This window comes from Scyliorhinus torazame, chromosome 3 (genome assembly GCF_047496885.1).
Source record: "Scyliorhinus torazame isolate Kashiwa2021f chromosome 3, sScyTor2.1, whole genome shotgun sequence".
Lineage (NCBI taxonomy): Eukaryota > Metazoa > Chordata > Chondrichthyes > Carcharhiniformes > Scyliorhinidae > Scyliorhinus > Scyliorhinus torazame.
Genome location: NC_092709.1, coordinates 286,603,937 through 286,618,468, shown reverse-complemented (window position 1 = coordinate 286,618,468; position 14,532 = coordinate 286,603,937).

Below are 14,532 nucleotides of genomic sequence, written 5' to 3'. Positions count from 1 at the left end.
CCAGACCATGCAGGATGTCAGCAATCCAGAGGGAAAAGGCTAACAACCTCATCTGTTCCCCGATTTAACCACATCACCTGCCCATGCCCCACTGAGACCTCTACCCTCCCTCATCTGGAGCCATTGTGTAAACAATGTTTTAATAATGATAATAATCTTTATTAGTGTCACAAGTAGGCTGACATTAACACTGCAATGAAGTTACTGTGAAAATCCCCTCGTCGCCACACTCTGACACCTGTTCTGGTACACAGAAGGGGAATTCAGAATGTCCAATTCACCTAACAAGCACGTCTTTCGGGACTTTGTGGGAGGAAACCGGAGCACCCGGAAGAAACCTATGCAGACACGGGGAGAATGTGCAAACTACACACAAACAGTGACCCAAGCCGGGAATCGAACCTGGGTGCCTGATGCTGTGAAGCAACGGTGCTAACCACTGTGCTACCGTGACGCCCTATGTGGTAGCTCTATGACCCTCTTGTTCGTGAGCTTTTCATGCACCCTTGTCAGGATCTAGCTTCCCTCTGCCTTTCACTGTTCATCTTCTTCATCCACCTTCTTCCCCTTCTGTCCTTTCCTGCTTCTCCCTGCATAGCTCTCCTTCTACATTGATCATCTTGTCTTTACCAGGCAACTTCCTCCACAGCCTGTCCACTCCCTGTCAAACTTTGGACGATTGTTTCAGTGGCTACGTGAGTCCTGCAGCACAGTGCTGTCCAGATAGACACTGGTGTGGGGCACCAAGGGGAAGGAGACCCCTGTAGTCCCCAACCCCAGGCACAGTACTGATCTGACTTGTTGAGACAAGAGGGTTCATGGGTCCAGACGCACAGTTCTGTCAATGAAGACCAGCTCAGCATGGAGACAGAGGGCAGGAACTGGTCTGTCAAGGCAGAGTGGTGAACAGTGCATCAGGAGCAGTGCATCATTATGACAGAAATACTTTGTTGCACTCATCTTGAAGTCTCTTGCGAACTGAGGACCACTCTTTAGAAATCGGGGATTTAGACCAATGTAATTACACACTGGCGCGATGCAAGATTGGAAGGCCTGACAGGATGTTGGCGACGAACGGTTTTAATGAGCATTCATGAGATACAAATTAATGTGCCACCTGCCAGCGAGAAGACCAACCTACCATTAGCCCGCCTTTGGGAGAATTGCAACGTGATTTTACACTGGTGAGTTTCTGACCTTTTCACTCTTGCTAGATTCTGCACTTCTGCCTGCCACCAAACCTGCCGTAGGCGGGGGAGAGAATTATGCTCAATGTTTCCACTTCTTCTTCCTATCACTTCTTACTTCTCTGCATTAAATTTCATCTGCCACATTTCTGCTCCTTCCAACAACATATCCATGTCCTCTTGAAGTCTATCACTATCTACCGCACAATTCAGAATAATTCCAAGTTTTATGTCAACAGCAAATTTTGACACCGTACCCTGTACAACCAAATGGTCACTAACCTAGATGAAGAAAAACAATGGTACTAATACAGGCCCCTGGGGAACCCACATATACTTCCTTCCAGTCCAAAAGACACCCATTTACCACTGCTCTCTGTTTCCTGTCATTCAGTCACCTTCATGTTCACTGTGTGAATGTCTCTTTTATTGCATGGACAGAACTTTGCTGACAAGCTTGTTCTGTGGCACTTTATCAAACACTTTTTGGATGTCCATGTACACCACATCAATCGCACTAACCGCGTAAACCTGCCCTGGTACCTCATTAAAAATTTCAGTCTAGTTAGTTATACACCATCTCCTTAACAAATCCATGATACTGTTCCTTAATTGATTCACATTTGTCCAAATGTTGTGAATTTTGTCTCAAATGATCTTTTCCAAAAGCTTTCTTCCTCCATCACCGAGGTTAAACTGACTGGTGGGCTTACATTACACCTTTTTCTTCTACAATGGTGTAGCATTTGCAATTCTCCAGCCCTCTAACACCACCACTGTAACTGAGAAGGATTGGCAGATTAAGGCCGGCATCTCCTCTATTTCCAACCTTCCCTCAGTATCCATAAAATCTCTACAGTGCGGAAGGAAGTCAGCTGTCCCATCGAGTTTTCACCGTCCCTCTGAAAGAGCACCCTACCGAGGCCCAATCCGCTGCTCTATCCCTGTAACCCCACCTAACATCTTGGACACTAAGGGGCAAATTTAGCATGGCCCACCCACCTAACCTGCACACCTTTGGACTGTGGGAGGAACCTGGAGCACTCGGAGGAAGCCCAAGCAGACGCAGGGAAAATATGCAAACTCCACGCAGATGGTCACCCAAGGCTGGTATTAAACCTGGGTTCTGTGATGATATACATATGCATAGCAATGTATATAATTGGATGTATGACCTCTGACCAGCAGGTGGGGTCGGTGATCCCCCATGTGACTCCACAGGTCGGCAGTTGGTAGTAAGTCGTACTAGAGGACAGTTGCATTAGAAGTAGCATTCACTAATCATTACCATTTGTATATTTTCTTTTGTTATCTTTCCACGTGTTCATTTTGTCAATAAACTATCTTACTAGTAAAAAATGAGATGTTCTGTGTTGTGGCCGTTGTAAAGATGCACACAGAACATCTAATTTTTTACTAGTAAGATAGTTTGTGGTGTTGTGAGGCAGCAGTGCTAATCACTGTGCCACTGTGCTGCCCAGTATCCTTGCATCCATCTCATCCATGGAACCATAGAAAAGTTACATCACAGAAAGAGGCCATTCTGCCCATTGTGTCTGCGCTGTTTGTGCCCATTGAGTTTGAGCCTGGTGACTTATGAACTTACAGGCAGTCTATCTAGTATCTGGGCTTTACTAATTTTTAGCCCGCTCAGTGTCTCAAATTCCTTCTCTTTCACTATGACTTTGGAATAATCTTCCTTGATAAAGACAGCTGCAAATAACTCTTTTAGTACATTAGCCGTGTTCTCTGCTTCCATGCATGAATCCCTCTTACTTTTTACACAATAACAGAAAATACTGGACAATCTCAGCAGGTCTGGCAGCATCTGTGGAGAGAGAAGGGAGCTAACGTTTTGTCAAACCGCTTTTTAAAAACTATTTATATGCCCATTGACTTTAGATGTCTATTGATGTCTCTTCTCATATTCTCTCTTTAAGATGCCACCAGTCATGATTTCATCAGGACTCACCTTCAGTGCATTTCCAGCAATGTTACCTTCATTCCACTTGCTGAGCCTTTGTATTTTCTAACCTTGCTTGCAGTTGGTTTTCAGTCATTAGAATTTTCCCCAAGCTAACTGAGTTATGACCTTATCAATTCTTTTGAGTTCCTTTCCCGAACCAACATCTTTTTCAGAGATTTATTTTTGTTTATTATCATCAGGATCTTGGCGCTTTATTTTAGCTCAAAATATTTTCATATAATTTCTTCATGTGTAATCAGAGTGTTGTTTCAAGATGAACCTATGATTACAGGATCTGTTAAAAAGTTAATTATTGCACGTGTGCTGTTCCCTGTAATACGCTTGAAATATAATCCAATATGCTATCATACAAATTAAAATAATGTACCTTACTGCTTAGTCGTGTGAGTCAATCACATTGTTACGTTTTGGTGCCTGGCTGGTCGGAATAAGTGCACTAGAGAACGTCTAATTTAATTAAATGTTTATTGTTGACTGTGATGAACGGTTACTGCCTTATCATCATGTAAGGTGATGTCCCCTTTAAGACCGGGCTTGGAACCCTGGGGACTCCGCCTCTGGCTCCGCCCATCTGGGAGCCATACATAAAGGCCTGCCTCATGGTCTGTGTAACAGTCAGCTCTCGTCTCTAGCTGTAGTATAGTTATTAGTCTAATAAAGCCTTCTTTACAGTTTAATCTCTAAGCGTTATTATTGGGGGTACCTCATTGACCAATCACGTGGGTTAGATAACCATAAGAAAATTATCAAAAATTACTAATTATTATAAAATATCTAAGAGCTACTACAAATGTGACTATCCACTACGGCAACTATCTCTGGACTCCCTGAGGTAACAGTGTCACGTGGTTGTTCTACTGCCACCTGCTGGTTGGAGGTCGTATACATTACTATTTACATGATTTGCTATGCATATCATCACACACATGGTCCTGCCTCAATCAAGCACTGTTCATATACAAATTGGATCATTGTAAAACGTATTGGAAATGAATGTGGATTCAGGAAGTGTGAATCCAAAGTTGATTTGAAATCATGCACTTCTGCCAGTGATTCCTGATATAATTGTAGCTGGTCAGGTACAGGTTGTGTGATCAAATCAGCATGCTGTGGCATACACCGACAGAGCGGAGATGGGATCAGTCCCCAATCGACTTGGTGCAGTGCTGTTTCTGTCATGCTCTGACAATCTTTTGCTCAAATAAGGAAATGGAGGCAGCAGTGAGGGATTTATATAGATTACATAGAAACACAAAGTGTATGCAGATGGTAAATATAAAATAATGTGTTGCAACATGATTGTGACTATACAATAAAACACATGCAAGCAGCTCACACTCTAGTGTTTATTTTTAAAATGGCAGCCTCAGAATACCTGGACCACAAAGGTGGAATATCGGCAAATGTTCCTGCTCCTGATCATTGCCCGGTGAAATGTGCAAGTCTGTAAATGTTAAATGAGAACAGCTTCTGGCTTGGATACGCTGCCCTTAATGATGTGCTGATAGGCACCTTACTGTGTAGTCTCATACATTAGAAATGCCTGCTTGGGAAAAGCATGTGTGCCTGCTCCAAATTAGTCTACGCTGAGATAACAAGGGGTTAAAGAAAAGAATTCCATTATCAAATGGCCAACGCTCTTCTGTATTCCAAGCTCCATCAGCCACCGTCTTGACCATTAAAGAGACCAATAGCAATGACATTTAGAAGTGAATTTAGTCAAATTTATACAAGCTAAAATAATTTTGCATGGCTCTCTGTGACTTCCTGCTGTTGTCTGATCTATCTCCAGCTTTGTTACATTTCTGTTCTTTTTGGAGGAAGTGAAGTTTAAACGCAATGCTAACAGACTTGCTCCATGCTTGTGGGAGTGAGGGGATGCCATGGAAACAAGGTTAGCACAGATTTTGGGTAATTCCATCCCCTGGGGAGTGACAAGCATGATTTCAGTGCGTGACTCCAGAAAGCCACTGTGGAAAAAATCAACTCAGCCTTCCCAGAGGTAAAAGGATGTCTGAAAAGAAGAATGGGATATTGCTAATCCTTCACTGGAATCAGCTCGAGATGAAATTAATCAGCATGGTAATGGATGATTTTGTCCTTGTTACAGTTAGCTTGACTTCGGTGTTGAGGACAGTTTGAGAAACAATGATTTGGGAAAAAATTTATATTCACTTGCATAATTAAATTTTAAAATATTTTTATTGCAAAAAAAATTCATTATTAAAAAAGAAATCCACACTAAACAGCAACAACAGAAAGGTACAATACATGAATAACACAATCAAGAATTGCCAATCCCACTAAACTCAACCCTTCCACATATAACTTAACAATAACTCCCCCAACAGCTGACGGTGACTAAGTCTCTGGAAAAGGAAATGAATGACTGCCATCTCGAGTAGAATCCTTCCACTGACCCTCTAATGATGTACTTGACCTTCTCTAGATACAGAACTCCATTAAATCACCCAACTAGGTCGGGGCACTGGGCAGAGTAGGCGATCTCCACCCCAACAGAATTCGCCTCTGGGCTATCAACGAGGTAAAGGTGAGAATACCGCCTTCACCCCTGTCTGCAGCACTGGTGAGTCTGAAACCCCAACAATAGCCACCAATGGACATGGTTCTAGCTCGATAACCAGAATCCCTGACATTGTGTTAAAGGGGGAGACCCAGAAGCTTACAAGTTTAGGATACACCCAGGGCACGTCTTATGAAGAAAGGTTGAGGGAGCTAGGGCTTTTCCACTGGAGCAAAGAAGGAAGAGAGGTGACTTGATAGAGGTGTACAAGGTGATGAGAGGCATGGATAGAGTGGATAGCCAGAGACTTTTCCGGAAATGGCTGTCACGAGGGGACATCATTTTAAGGTGATTGGAGGAAGGTATAGGGGAGATGTCAGAGGTAGGTTCTTTACACAGAGTGTGGTGGGTGCATGGAATGCACTGCCAGCGGAGGTGGTGGAGTCAGAGTCATTAGGGACATTTAAGCGACTCTTGGACAGGTACATGGACAGCAGTAAATTGAAGGGGTGCAGGTTAGGTTGATCTTAGGTGAGGATAAATGGTCGGCACAACATCGTGGGCTGAAGGGTCTGTACTGTGCTGTACTGTTCTATGTTCTATGTACACTAAAAGAATGAGCTGCAATTATCCCCACGACTTCCTTCCTGTTAGCTAACTTATTCAGCTGGCAGGGCAGCTCCTGCCCAGAATAAAGACAAATAAATAGCCATAACAACCAGCCCCCACCCTCCACCTACCCCACCGCCCAAAGCCAACTTTAGTAAACAAGGAAAAACACCCTTCCCACACAAGAACAAAAAAATACAACCTGGTACAAGAAACCCCAACAAACTCCCATAACCACATTCCCTCCCCAACAATACCAAGATCCCATATAAATTGCAATTAACTCGCCCCCAGCCCATGCTTCCTAACAAAAGAATCAGCCTCTTCTGGCGCATAGAAGCAATAGTCTTTTGTCTCATAAGTTCCTTGGAGGCATGCAGGGTATATCATCCCAAACTATATATAACTCTTACATAATGCGGCCTTGATCTTGTTAAATGCCACCTGCCTTTTAGCCAGCTCCACTCCCACATCTTGAAACAGGCTGATGGCGTGGATCTCTCATTTGTACTCTCGGGGATCCTTCGCCCACCTCAGGGCTTGTTCCTTCTCTTGAGAACTATGGAACCTAATGATGATTGTGGTGGATCGCTGGAACGGGGTTTGTGCCTAAGAGACCAGTGGGTTCAATCCAGCTCGGGAGGGGATGCTGATACACTCCCCCCACCCCCGCCATTTTCCCAAACATCTCCGATATGTATTCAGTCAGACTTGGGCCTTCCATTCCCTCCGGCAATCCCACAATTCTAAGATTCTGGCTCCTGGAGCGATTCTCCAGGTCTTCCATCTTAAATATATAATATTAAACCTGCGATTGACCGTAATCCAATATGCTGCAGTAGGTTAAACAGTGGTCACTAAAACTATTCATAAAAAAATCTCTTAATCAGAATTGATGCTACTCAAGTAATAGACTGGCTAAATAATATACCCACAAAGAAGTAATTTAGTCTAAATGGCTCCCGTACGGCAGCAGCTTTAATTTAGTGCTTTTGGGAAATTAAATTTTACCAAGTAAATCTTTTCTTCTCCGCAGAATGTCCTCTTTCTTTTTCTCCTTTCTGCTGAGGTAGGATTTCACATATACTGGCAAATCCTCCAATACCACAAAAAATAGTCAGCCTTCAAACGTGAGCCTGTATTTCATCATAATAGTCAGCAAGTGTTTCTTTTTCAAACTAATATATAAATTAAGTCAGTTAATTGGCATTTGCTCAATTTCCATGTTTATTTTTATGGGCAATTATTAGCTCACGGTGGCGCCATGGTTAGCACTACTACCTGCAGCGCTGAGGACCCTGGTTCTATCCTGGCTCTGGGTCACTGACTTTGTGGAGTTTGCACATGCTTCCCATGTCCGCGTGGGTCTCACCCCCACAACCCAGAAAAAGTGCAGGTTAGGTGGATTGGCCACCTTAATTGCCCCTTAATTGGAAAAAATAATAATAATTGGGTACTCTAAATTTATTTATTTTTAAAATCATTAACTCACGATAGGTTGTATAATAACTTCTGAGACCAATTTTCTTGCTTTCACAAACCAAGTAAGAACGCCCATTGAGGTTCTACTTTGATAGCAATGAGAATTCCAGATATAGCTTAATTTTGTCATTGTACGATTGAATTTACAATACTGTAGTTTAGTAGGTTCTGTACTAAAAATGCCCAGAAATCCCAGTTATTGCTGGCTGAAGACCACAAGGTGTGCTGTGCATGGATATGCAATTCAGCTCTTCTAATGTCGTCCTCCAATGCCTCTCCATTATTGTCCAGCTGGGTGAGACTGCTGTCACCTTGTTCCATTTTTATCTATCAAACCACAGAGAATCACTGCAGTAGCTTCTTATTCCATTCCCGCAGTTACTTCTGGAGCCCCCCAGGCATCTGAGCTTGTTCCCCACCAATCTCTCATCTACATGCCCCTCGGTGACATCTTATGAAAACACAATTTTAGTTTCCATGTGTACTCTGGCAACACCAGCTATACCTCATTAGCACCTCTCTTAACTCCACCACTGTCTCAAAATTGCTAGACTCTCCAGGGACAGGATGAGTTGCTACTGACCACTTATCAACGTCGTCACTCGGACCAACTATTGATACCTCCCTAAAATTACCAATTCAGCCCCTACCTCAGCTGATCTGCTGCTGAAATACTCATCTGCGCCTTGGTTACCTCTAGATTTGACTATTCAAATGCACTTCTTTTTAAAAATTCCAGTTAAGGGGCAGACACGGGGAGAATGTGCAAACTCCACACAGACAGCGAACCGGGGCTGGCGTTGTACCCGGGTTCTCGGCGCCGTGAGACAGCAGTGCTAACCACTGTTTCTAATGCACTTCTGATCAGTCTCCATGTTCTGACCTCCATAAACATGGCACATTCCAAAGCTCTGCTGCCCGTGACCTAACTCAAAACAAATCCCATTTCCCCTTTCTCGCCTGTGTTCACCGATGTACGTTTACTCCAGGTTAAGCGATGCTTTGATTTTAAAATTCTCCTTGTTTTCAAGTCCTTCCGTGGCTTTGCCCCTCCCTTCTCCAGCCCCTCTGCGACATCTGTGCTCCTTTATTTCTGACCTCTTCAACATCCCAAATTTGAATCTCTCCATTGTTGCCTGTGCCGAAAGCTGTCTGGATCATAATTTCTGGAATTCCGTCGCTAATGCTTTCCACCTTTCTGCCTCCCTTTCTTCCTTTTAAGCAGTTCCTTACGGTCAGTCATGGTTCAGTTAGTAGCACTGTCATATCTGAGTCAGAAGGTTGTGGATTTGAGCCCCATTCTAGGGCATCAGCAATGAAATCAAGGTTGTACAGTATTGAGGGGCTGCTATATTTTCAGAGGTGCAATCTGTTGAATAAAATGTTAAACAGGCTTGTCTGTCCTCTGAGATGGATCTGAAATATGGCAACATTTCAAAACATGAGCAGCGGAGGTATTGACGGTGTCCTGCACAACTGTTAATATGTTTAAAATGTTAACATATTCTTGGTTATAATAATGCTTGCAGGCTCTGTTGACTTATCAGTAACAGTAAAGTTTATTACAATGCGATCTGTAAGAGGACTGAGTACCTTCTGCTAAGCAGCAAACACCATCTGCAAAATAAGACAAAGTGTTATGTTAGGCTACTACTGAAACTATTGATTTAACAGAGTTTATATTGTACTAGAACCCTTTGAAATCAATGTATTGATAGAATAATATATCACTGCAGCTATAAACTCTTGCTTCTTTGCGATGGTTAACCACTAGAGCAGCTATACAAGGAATGCTCTTAGTCTGTTATCAGAGAAATTGGTATGTCTGTTGTATCTCATTCAATCTAGTCTGTAAACTTTTAAGTATTGTACTCCGAGTATTTACACACTTTCCAAATTTCAATTCTTTTTAGTTCATGGAACAATTGACATTAATGGGTTTTAAAGGTGATTTGCTTTAAAATTTTCAAATGATAGAATTGTTGATTCACCAATTCTTTTGTTAATATAATGCCAAATAAAGGTTTTTTATTTTTTTATGCTGCCTGCGATTGCTTTAACTGATCAAAAGTAGGGTAGCTTCCCACCTTCAGTTTGACTCTGGCTCTGACATAGGCTGATGGTACTGAGTCAATGTCACACCTGTCACTTTTTCTAGGAACATCGGTAATGCACCAGCTCCTATTTTGCAGAGCTCTACTAAGTTGAAAAGAGGAGAGAAGTTGGGGCTATTTCTAAATCGTTCTGCTGAGCAGGAAAAAAGGCAATAGGGTAGGCAGCCCAAGAATCGCAGAGACTTTTTATACAGCTCCAGTTGCACTCCATTTCCACCATTTTCAGGAGGCCTGGGGCTTGCTCCAAGTCAGAGCCTCATTTTAATACCGTATGCGAATTGGGTTGCTATGGTGTAAATAAAACCCCCCAAAAAGTTTTAGGTAGCAATAGATGGCGCATAGTGATCACTGCAGACAACTCAGGAAAGGTTTCTCCATTTTGTTTTGACTTTTGTGAGGCCCTACGAAAATCTCCTAGTCCACCTAGCCATACCGCCCCCAAAACTCTATCCGTGAATGCCTCCTCACCAGGATGACATTTCCTGTGAGTAGTCTAATGTAAATGAGACCCGGCCCTCAAAATGGCTCAGACCTCCTGCTGAATATATGGTCAATTGTACCGCCTGCTACCTATCTGGTATATATGAGGGGGTAAAATCGGCCGCAATACGTTTTGCGTAGTAGCACTAAGGCTGAATTTTAAATCTTGAATTGAGAAAGGAAAAAATGGGTACGGGGAAGAAAATCAGGAATGTGAGGAATTCCAGCTTTAAAGGCCTGGGAAAGTTAATATTAGGGTAAGATATTGTGCTTGGTTGAGTTTAACATTGTGAAGATGCAAGCAGGAGGGAAGAGAATGTGTGGCATAATATACTTAGAAGGTAAAAATACAATAGAGGATAAAATAAAAAGGTTGAAATGTAGAGAAAGCCGTTGAAAGCTGAGAGGAGTGACGCATCATCTATCAAGGAACCAGTTTTCTTTTTGTATTTTCTAGGAGTGCAAGAGTGTATTTTCCACAAATATGAGAGGTGTATACATGTCTTGGTCATACCGAGGTCATGGGGATCAGTTAGATCAGTTGGCTGGAAGGCTGGTTCACGATGTGGACAGACGCCAACAGCGCTGGTTCCATTCCCAAACAGCTGAGATTATCCTTGAAGTCCCTGCCTTCTCAACCTTGCCCGGCCCATAAGACCATAAGACATAAGAGCAGAATTAGGCCATTCGGCCCATCGAGTCTGCTCCGCCATTCAATCATGGCTGATATGTTTCTCATCCCCATTCTCCTGCCTTCTGAGGTGTGGTGACCCTCAGGTTAAATCACCAACAGTCAGCTCTCTCTCAAAAGGGGAGAGCAGCCTATAGTCCTCGGGGACTAGGACGACTTTCACTGAGGTCATGCTGGATTTGGACAAAGATCAGAAGAAATTGTAGGGGTGAGCATACATAGCCATGACCACTTTAAATTAAAAAAAATAATAATATTTAACAGCAAAAATAAGCACTTCGTCTTTAGCCCACATTTTTAAACCTCATTGATTTTTACAAATCCAATTTTTAAAGTCCATTGATAATACAATTTTTCATCATGTTAATTTTGCTTAAACTATTCTTCCAGGGCATGATATTTCCATGAACAATACAGTCTGTGGTCCAGAAACAGACATGAAGCAGACACTTGAAAACCTATTGTGCCATGTGGTGCACACTAAACCATCACGCATGGAGAAGTTCCTATCCTTCGGCTCATGTGCATTTCCTGGTGTATTCTCAACCAGCATCTGAGTACTCTGCAGCAGAGCTAGTATGTGATCTCACCCTGTAGTGATCCGGTAAATGTGAAGGCTGCAAAGAGATATATACAGGTTAAGTGAGTGGGCAACATAATAGTAGGTGGATTATAATATCAGGGAGTGTGAGGGTATTCACTTTGATCATCAGAGTAAAAAGCAGTATTCTTTTAAATGGTGAAAAACGTCTAAGTGTTGATGTTCAATGAGATTTGGGTGTTTTCATCCAAGGAGCACAGGGTTAACATGCCAGTGCAGCAAGCAAATAGGAAGGCAAATGGCTCATTGGTCTTTCTTGCAAGGGGATTGAGTACAAGAATAAATAAGTCTTCCTACAGTTGTACAGGGTTTTGATAAGACCACATCTGGAATTCTGTGTGCAGTTTCCGTCTCCACATTTAAGAAAGGATGTACTTGTATTGGAGCCAGTACATTGAATGTTCACTAAATTGGTCCCTGGGATGAGGGGTTAGAGTCATAGAGTCAGAGAGTCATAGATGTTTACAGCATGGAAACAGGCCCTTCAGCCCAGCTTGTCCATGCTGCCCAGCTTCTATCACTAAGCTAGTCCCACTTGCCCACATTTGGCCCATATCCCTCTATACCCACCCTGCCCATGTAACTATCTAACTGCTTTTTAAAGGAAAAAATTGAACCCATCTCCACCACTGCCTCTGGCTGCTTGTTCCAGATGCTCACCACCCTCTGTGTGAAAAAATTTCCCCTCTGGTCTCTTTTGTATCTCTCCCCTCTCACCTTAAACCTATGCCCTCTAGTTCCAGACTCCTCTACCTTTGGGAAAAGATGTTTACTATCTACCTTATCTATGCTCCTCAGTATTTTATAGACCTCTATAAGATCACCCCTAAGCCTCCTATGCTCAAGGGAAAAAAGGCACAGCCTAACCAGCCTCTCCTTATAACTCAGACCATTAAGTCCTGGTAGCATCCGCGTCTTGGACTTTTCATTTTGTCAAAGACATTTTCGAAATGCAACTTCCTGTCACATCTATAATTGTGCGTTTTGTGTTTGGTAAATTAATAAATAATCAATTAATTTATTTGATATCAAGTCCTTGGAGAGGGTGCGAGAGGAGATTTCAGCTAATGGGAAAGAATTGGGAGAAGCTGGGACTGTTCTCCTTGGAATGGAGAAGCGGAAGGAGAGATTTAATGGAAGCATTCAAAATCAAGCAGGTTCTCGATCAGAGTAAACAGGAGAAATTATTTCCAGTGGCAGCAAGGTTCCAGTGGAACAGAGACTGAAGATAATCGTTGTCCTATGAGAAGAGGCTGAGTAAATTGGACTTCTATTCTCTGGAGTTTAGAAGAATGAGAGGTGATCCCATTGAAACCTACAAAACGTCGAAGGGGCTTTGATTGGGTGGACGCTGAGAGATTGTTTCTGCTGATTGGAGAATCGGAAACTCAGGGACACAGCCATAGGATAAGGAGCCGATCATTTAGTACTGGGCTGGGGAGAAATTACGCAGAGAGTCCAGGCAGATCGTTCCATACTGCTGGGTTCTTCTGGGCCTCAAGGACTAAAATGAATAAAGGATATGAACCACAAATGATTTACACACCAATTTATTCCATTTCTGTTCCGTATTAAAGTTTGAAGTTTAGGCTGGTATTTGACAAATTGGAAACTAGATTGATTTTATTTTGCTCAGTGGTACTTATAGTATCCTGTAAGACTGGTCACCCCCAAGTAGATCAAGGAATAAACGGTTTGTTAATGTAAGTAACTATTTACAGAGAGGCTACCTTTCCAAGAGTCCATGACTCCAAACTGCCAAGGAAAACCTATGCACAGCCCCAGGATTCACGCGCTCTGGCCTCATTGCCAAATGGGTCACATGCCCCTCTGAGAACCTGTCCCTTAAAATGGCATGCGACCATATCACTCCCCCTTTATGTTCCTGAATAACACATTTCAATAATAATGGAACTAATTACAATATTGTACAACAAATGAATCTCAACACAGTCCCTTGTAAGGTAAGTCAGTCTGGGGACTTCCTGATTCTTTGGGAGTGTCGTAATTCACTAGCGGGTGCTCCAACCTTAGAGGTAAATTTGGTTTTAACCTCAATGAGTTGTCGCTCAACTTGCGAAGGTGTGTCAGTGCGGATAACTTCTTCAGTTCCCACTGAAAACTTACTTGATTCCTTCTCGGGGTAGCTTGCTGCAGCATTACTTTCATCTATAGCAATATCACTGACAGGCATAATATACATCTTCTCTGAATTTACATCGCACGTGGAGATGATCTTCCCCACATTAGTAGCATTCTTAATTGCTTCTGGTCTGTGGATCAAATTCCCTATACCTTTGCATTCTCTTTTGCTCCAAGCCTCTTTGCTCATTACTTTCTGCGGCCTCATTTGCGGTGCCAAATTCCCAGCAGCTTCCCACCAAACTTGGTGGACCTTGCCTGCTTGCATGATTTGCTGTTCCATTGCCACCCCCTCGCCCTCCGCCCCCCCCCCCCCCCCCCTTTCGGCACTTTCCGTAGCCTGGTTGATCTCCAATGACTTCTTTAAAGTAATCTCTGCTTCTGCTAATAATTTATGCTGTAGGCCGTGTCATTAACACCATTGACTAGCCTGCCTCTCAACATGTCTTTGAGTGAAGATCTGAACTCAAATTATTCAGCTGTTTTTCTTAGGCACACCACGAAAGCCACTATCGTCTCCACTGGGACTCTTGTCGTCTAATTAAATTTATATTGTTACATTATCGCCAAGGGCTTGGGGTAATAATGTTCCTTGACAAATTCCACAAGGTCCTCAAAGGTTTTGGAGTCGGGGACATCTGGAGAAGCCAGATTGCTTATCAGGTTATAGATTGGAGCCCTGCATGGTGGGTGGCCTGGTGGCAAAATGGTTACC